We start from the raw sequence: 6891 nt of genomic DNA, 5'->3' as shown, positions 1-6891 counted from the left end.
TCTTGTCCCTAAAAGCTGAACATTTACCTCATGAAGAGGCCAATTTGGATGCCAAGATTCTGGTGCAATTATTGTTACATCGTCCCCTGTGTCTACAAACCTTCAATTACAATGTTGTCTATTCACATTTTTAGCTTTGGTCTTTGTTCATTTATAGAAGCTTGCCAAAATATTTGCTTTATAGTTTCTCCTGAAATTTGTTTTATCTCCTAAAGCTGTTCTATAATCCAGGGCAGTATGTTTTCTTTACAATAGACATTAGGTTCTTTAATTGTTCTGGGGAGTTTACCCCATGGTGACAGGGAATGATTGAACTAACTTGACACAGGGGCCTGTGATGTGCTCCCCCAGGGAGCCTGATGACAAAGGGTCACCTTGTCTGTCCCTTGTTCATCAGCATTTATGTTCATTGGTCCAATGTTGACCTTTGCCACAGCTGCATACTCTAGAAGGCAAGGGCCTTCTGTTTGGATTATTCCTAGAAAACATTGTTTCTAGGAATTTCCTGTCCACAGTCCCTTTGTAGTTGATTTTGTTTGCCACAATTAAAACACCTAAAATTTTCATTTTTCTTCAAGTCTCTGGAAATCACCTCTCCTATCCAATCATCATCATGGTTATGAGATTCAATATTAACTGTATCTCAGAACTCTACTTCTGTTGGTGCTGATCTTGCCTTTAAAGGCCCAATTACTTCTTTGCATTGTGAATTAGCATTTTCAAAAAACCAAAGATACAATTATTATTTGTCTAGCTTTTGAATTTGGTATCATTCTATTTATAGTTAAAGTCAATCTTTGTAAAAAATTAGTGAAGATTTCTTTTGGACCCTATATAACTTTAGTTATATGACTCAGTTCTCTTTCCAACTTCTTCAGTTCTGTTCCAAACATTAAAGTTGCTGCACAGCATAGAGTCAAGGTATAGTCGTCATATAGAAACTGTTTGTACATCAGCATAATCCCCTTCTCCAAGAAGTTGGTCTTGGGAAATTTCAATACCTCTAGCCTGACTTCATTGTTCAGTGGTCCTTGCCTCATTTACCCACCAGGTCCCCCACTACAATTGAGGATCAGGTTTCAATACTGCTGTAACCAAATCTTTGCAGTCTTGTGGGACAATTCTGTTACTAGTTGACTATGAATTTAACACCTGCTTCATAAAAGGTGAGCACATACCATATAAGACTATCACTTCCTTAAATCTCCTCAAATCTAACATTTCCATAGAGAAATCCAGTCAACTCTTACATAGCCTTGGAGATTCCTGTCACTTGGTAGGTGCTCCTGGAAGGCAACTTGATTGAAGACCTTGGACTGTTCCTCTCTAATTTTATGATTTAATGGTGAGGTTGGTTCTCCTTTATATTCTTCTGTCTTTGTTTGAATATCTCTATTATCTGTTTTAGTAAGTTTTTCTAAGGGTTGTAACTACTTATCAGCCAAAACAGCAATATTTCTCTTGTAACATTCTAAGGCCTGTATCTTGTCACTCATCAACCAACTTTTTTAGGGATAAAACAAGAATTACCAAACTGATGATAATAATTAACATTATGTAAAACACAGCTATGTTAATTATCCCCTCACTTAATTGTTCCATTTTTTAAACCATCCATTGTGAATCATACAAAGACATAACTCCATCGTAATAGTGTTTCCTAATTTTTAATGTGGGGAAAAAACTTTTTTTTTTAAAAACTAATTCCTCCCTTTAAGAATTCCCAACTGTCCCACCAAATTTGATGACGATGATAGTGAAGTGTGAGGCTAGCTGCCACTTCAGAGACCATCTGAGCAGAGAATACAGGTGGTGCACAGCCTGGCCAAGGACAGCTGCAGCTGCTAGCATGCAGCTGTGAGCTGAGAGCATGTGGAAGTCACAACAGTAGAAGCCCAAGTAGGTGTCAAGGCAGCAACCTAGTGTGGCAGTAGCCTGAGGAGGGGGTCCAGAGGAAGAGTAGGCTGGCTGTCTGAAAAGCACACAGGGAATCAAGTGGGAGAAGCACGCACTGCAGGAATTCAGGCCAGTGGTGAGGGGTAACTCTGGCGGCATTTGAGTCCAAGTGCCTGTGGAGATTACTGCAGAGAGGCTGCAACAGAAAAACCCCAGACTCACTCAGAGGGCTTGGGGAAGAAAAGCAAAAACAAGGAAAACCAAGCTGACGGTGAGGTGACCCTGGTGGATGCAGTTTCTGTGTGCAGCTCTGGTCAATGCCTGCAAGCAACTGGTAAGGAGCGGGCCCAGGAAAGCTTTGAAGAAAAAGGTGCTATGTCAGGCAAATGTAAAACAGAAATAAAGGTGAGTCTTACAAGTTAGCAAAAGTGTCGTTGTAGGAGTCGGGCTTTGGCACAGGCACTTGGTGGAGTCTCCGCTCTGGGCTGAGATGAACACACAGCAGTGTCTCATTTTCACACAAGCAGAACTCACATAGGTTGATGTACATGTAGGCATTTTGTTCCATAGTTAAATCTTTTTCTGTAGTGGAATTTTCAGAATATGGAGTTATGGTAAGTTCCATTTTCGAAAACTGATCTGTAGGTGGAAGTGTAATTTCAGGGCACTTTGGAGTAGGAGCTGTAGTTGTTGGGACTGTAGAATGTGCAGCTTCTGGAGAAGCAGCTGTAGTTGTTGAGACTCCATACTGTGCAGCCTCTGTAGAAGCAGCTGCAGTCTCTAGGACTTGAGAAGGTTTAGTCTCTATAATTGATGAATCTGAACGCTGAGCTTCAACATGAACTAAAGTTAGAGCTGCTGTCTCATAATGTTCTAGAAATTGAGCCTCGGTCTCCATAGGTATCTTAGAAGTGTGAGCTGGGGAGTCCTTCATAGGGGCACAACCTTTAACCATTGTATTAGGTTGTCGAGTTATTGAAAATTCTGAGTGTAAATACTGAGCTGTGACTTGAGTTAGGTTTGAATTTTGAACCTGAATCTTCTCATCAAGTGGGAGTACCTCTTCAGGGTTATTTAGAGGAAGGGTAGTAATATTCCCTGGGGCTTCCAAAGGTTCACTCTCTATCTTAGATAGCTCAGTTAAAGCATGCTCCACATCAAGATGGTAAACTTGGACCTCAGGTGACACTGTATGCTGAGTTTGATAACTTGGCATTGCAGCTTTACTATCATGGAACCCTGGAGCTTTGGTAACAAGCCCCTCATGCGGCTGTGGAGGCTGAGAGGTCTTTTGCACAGGTTCAAAGAGTCCTCCCTCAGTAGTAGGTTGATGAGTTATGGTAACTTCCAAATCTGGAGGATGAACCGTGATTTCAGTTGTGTTTGGAGGCTGAATGTGAACCTGTTCTAGAGGTGTCACTTGAGAATGCACTGGACGATCTGTAGTCTCACTGAGAGCTGTGGGATGAGGACCCTCTGTAGTAGGCTCTGCAGTTACAGTGAGTTCCATGTCTAAGGGATGATATGGTTTTGTTAGATACTCAGCTTTACTCTGAATTAGACCTTGAACCATGCCCTCCTCATATCCTCGAGTTTGAACTACAAACACACTAGGTGGTTTTCTAACTTCAGCAGTGGTCCTCTGCAAATTTTCAGGACTGTTTTCTAGAGTAGATGAGTTATGATCAAGGTTAACTACGGTTTTAGTTGGAGTTCTTGTACGAGGAGCGAAAACTCCTGGGTTCAGGATCACACTGTGATCTGAATGATGAACACTAGTCTGCTGTGGAGTTGGACGAAAGTGAGTTCCTGTAGGAGGCTGAGAAGGCTGAGATGAGATCCTGGGTGGAGCTGGAATCTCAGCTTGACCCTGAATTGGTATAGGAACTGTCACCTCTTGAACTACACCCTCTTTAGGTGGTGCTGTAATCTGAGTTGTGCTCTCGTACATACTTTGTGAAAGCTCTCCCTCATTAATAGGTTGATAAGTTACAGTAAGTTCTGGATCCAAATGCTGAACGGTGACTTCAGGTATCTGAGTTGTGTGCTTACTGTGAACAGGCTCTGGATATATCACCAGAGGGTACTCTGGAGGAGGAACTGTAGTCTCCCTTGGAGTTGTAGGATGGTGAGGCTCTCTAGTAGGCTCTGAACTTTCGGTGAGTTCTAGATCCAAAGGCCTAAATGATACAACAGCTTGATCCTCAGTTGGTATTGGAACAGTCACCTCCTGATATACTGGGGTTAGAGCTACAGCCTCTTTAGGTGGTTCTGTAATCTGGGTTGTGGTCTCTTGAATGCTCTGAGAAAATTCTCCCTCAGTAGTAAGCTGTGGAGCTATGGTAAGTTCAGCTGTGGCTTCAGTTGGGTTTGGATGTTGAGAGTAAATACGTTCTGGATATATCACCAGAGGGGTGCTTTGGAGTTGTAGAATGTTTAGCCTCTCTTGTAGGCTCTGAAGTTATGGTGAGTTCCAGATCCAAAGGCTGAAATGATACAACATGTGTTGTTGGATACTCAATTTGATCCTGACCTGGTGTTGGAACTTTCGTCTCCTGATATACTGGGGCTGATATAATTGGACTTGTGGTCTCTGGAATAGTTTGAGAATGTTCTCCCTCAGCAGTAGTTTTATGAGTTATGGTGAGTTCCAGATCCAAAGGCTGAACTGTGGCTTCAGAAGGGTTTGGCTGATGCGGGTGCTGTGGAACTGTAGGATGCTGAGGCTCTCTGGTAGGCTCTGAAGTTATGGTGCGTTCCAGATCCAAAGGTTGAGATGAAGGAACTACTTGGTGCTGAGTTTCTGTTGGAACTGTCGCCTCTTGATATTCCTGCTCTTGAGCTACAACCTCCTTAGGTGGTTCTGTAATTAGACTTTTGGTCTCAAACTTGAGAATGTTCTCTTCTCCCTCAGCAGTAGTTTTATGAGTTATGATGAGTTCCAGATCCAAAGGCTGAACTGTGACTTCGGTTGTGTTTGGATGCAGAGGGTGCTGTGGAATTGTATCCTCTTGCTCACCTAGATGACTGGTTTCTTCGGGAAGCTTTATAGGCAGAGCTGGAGCTCTTAGCTGGCTACCAGAATTTCCAAGGTTTTCAGCAAGCTCTAAAATCTGAGCTGGGGCCTCTTGTTGGGTTGATGAAGGTTCCAACAACTCAGAACTCTCTGCAAACTGGGCTAGGGTCTGCTGCTGGCCCAGAGTAGCTTGTACCTCCTTATCTGCCTCTGAAGCCACAGGATTCACTGTCACATTTGGCAGTTTTGAGTGCTGAGCTTCATTTCTATTTGGAGGTGGACCACGTATTTCAGGATGAACTGATGGTTCCTCAGAAGGAAGCTGATGGTGAACTGAGTCTTCTTTTTGTATTAAAGGTTCATGAACTTCCTGTGGGAAATAATCTGGAGCTTCCTGATGGAGATTATCTGTATTTTGAACTTGTGTCTCCAACTGGTCAGGTTCATCCTGCTCTAGGAACTCTGGAGCTTCATCTGCATTTTCGTGGTATTGCAGAGGAAGGCTGTAAGAATAAGCTTCATTTGTATTCAGGTCACCATAATCATCATCCTATGTTTGTTTGTGAAACTGAGGTTTTCCATCAACCACCTTAGCAAGTTTCCTGTGCTGAGTTAAATCTTTCTTCAATTCCTTGGGTGAAACCATGAAGGTTGTTGCTTTTGAACTCTGGCTGTCTAGTGGCAGAACAAGTATTGCATCCAACTGATGATCTGCAGCCTCAGTTAGACTGGCAGTACATTTGAACTGTGAAGGCAGGATGGGAGCCTGAATTTGATCCAAATTTGATGTTAAAATGTTCTATGGCACCTCCAAAATTGTTCTGCTGAAGCCACTGGGCCTTGATAAGAAAGCTCTTGACATTGTCATAGCCAACCCACTCATTCCCTTGGTAGGCATAGGGCACTTCCTGAGAGCCTTCCCAGATCTGAGTGGCTCCTTTTGTGAGGAAGGTACAAACCTCATGGTTCAGTGGCTCTTTCTGTAACCAGGGCAAGTTCCCTCTGACCTCTACAGTAAAGGAAGCCCTCAAGGTGACCAGTGCAAGTTGCATGGTCTCTGCTCCAGACCTTCATCTGGTAAATGGTCCACTAGACAGTGGGAGTGGAAATCAGAAGAACACAACTGAGCCAGTGGATTCTCTGCCTTCTGTGCCAAGAGAATAATAATGATGCCTTCCTATGTGGCCTGAATGCAATCTAATCCCTGTACAAATCCCAAGTGGACCTTGTCCTCAATCCACCCGTGAAGAGGGAACATGGCATGAGCTTGACCTTTCAGCTCTTCTCATTACTCTGAACAGAATGTTATCCTGTGCTCTTTGCAAAGCTCCCTTGCTCTTCCCTAAATTACTAAAATAAAATCAGCATTCAAAAAAAATGTTTCTATGGCTTATCAGCTTGTTGGTCAGATGCTGATGGGAAACACCAAGTTCCGTAGGCTCTGGGTTCGACTCCCGAGAAGTGCTGGGGTCCTGGAATAGAAATAAACTGTCAGTCAACTCAAGTGGGGCCAACATCTCTTTGGGAGCAGGGGGCCCCAGATACTCAGTGCTCCCTTTGTCTGTCTCGGGTGCTCGAGTATGTGGGGATTTAGGTGGATGATCAGAGGGGTGCCAAGACCAGAGTTTGGTTAGCACCCAGGGCTCTGATGTCAACTGGCATGGGTTCCTAGTGAACTCTGGAATGGGAAAAGCCAGGACCAGTTGTCACATGAAGAAAAGCCTTAGTGTGATGGAGGTGGGTCTTGTATTAATCTGTTGCTTTCATTGGTTAATTAATAAAGAAACTGCCTAGGCCCATTTGATAGGCCAACCCTTAGGTGGGTGGAGTAAACAGAACAGAATGCTGGGAGAAAGAAGCCGAGTCAGTGAGTCGCCATGATTCTCCCACTCCAGACAGACGCAGGTTAAGATCTTTCCTGGTAAGCCAGCTCGTGGTGCTACACAGAATATTAGAATTGGGTTAGATCAATATGTAAG

The sequence above is a fragment of the Chionomys nivalis genome, chromosome 7 (genome assembly GCF_950005125.1).
Source record: "Chionomys nivalis chromosome 7, mChiNiv1.1, whole genome shotgun sequence".
In the NCBI taxonomy this organism is placed as follows: Eukaryota; Metazoa; Chordata; class Mammalia; order Rodentia; family Cricetidae; genus Chionomys; species Chionomys nivalis.
This window is presented reverse-complemented; position numbering follows the sequence as displayed.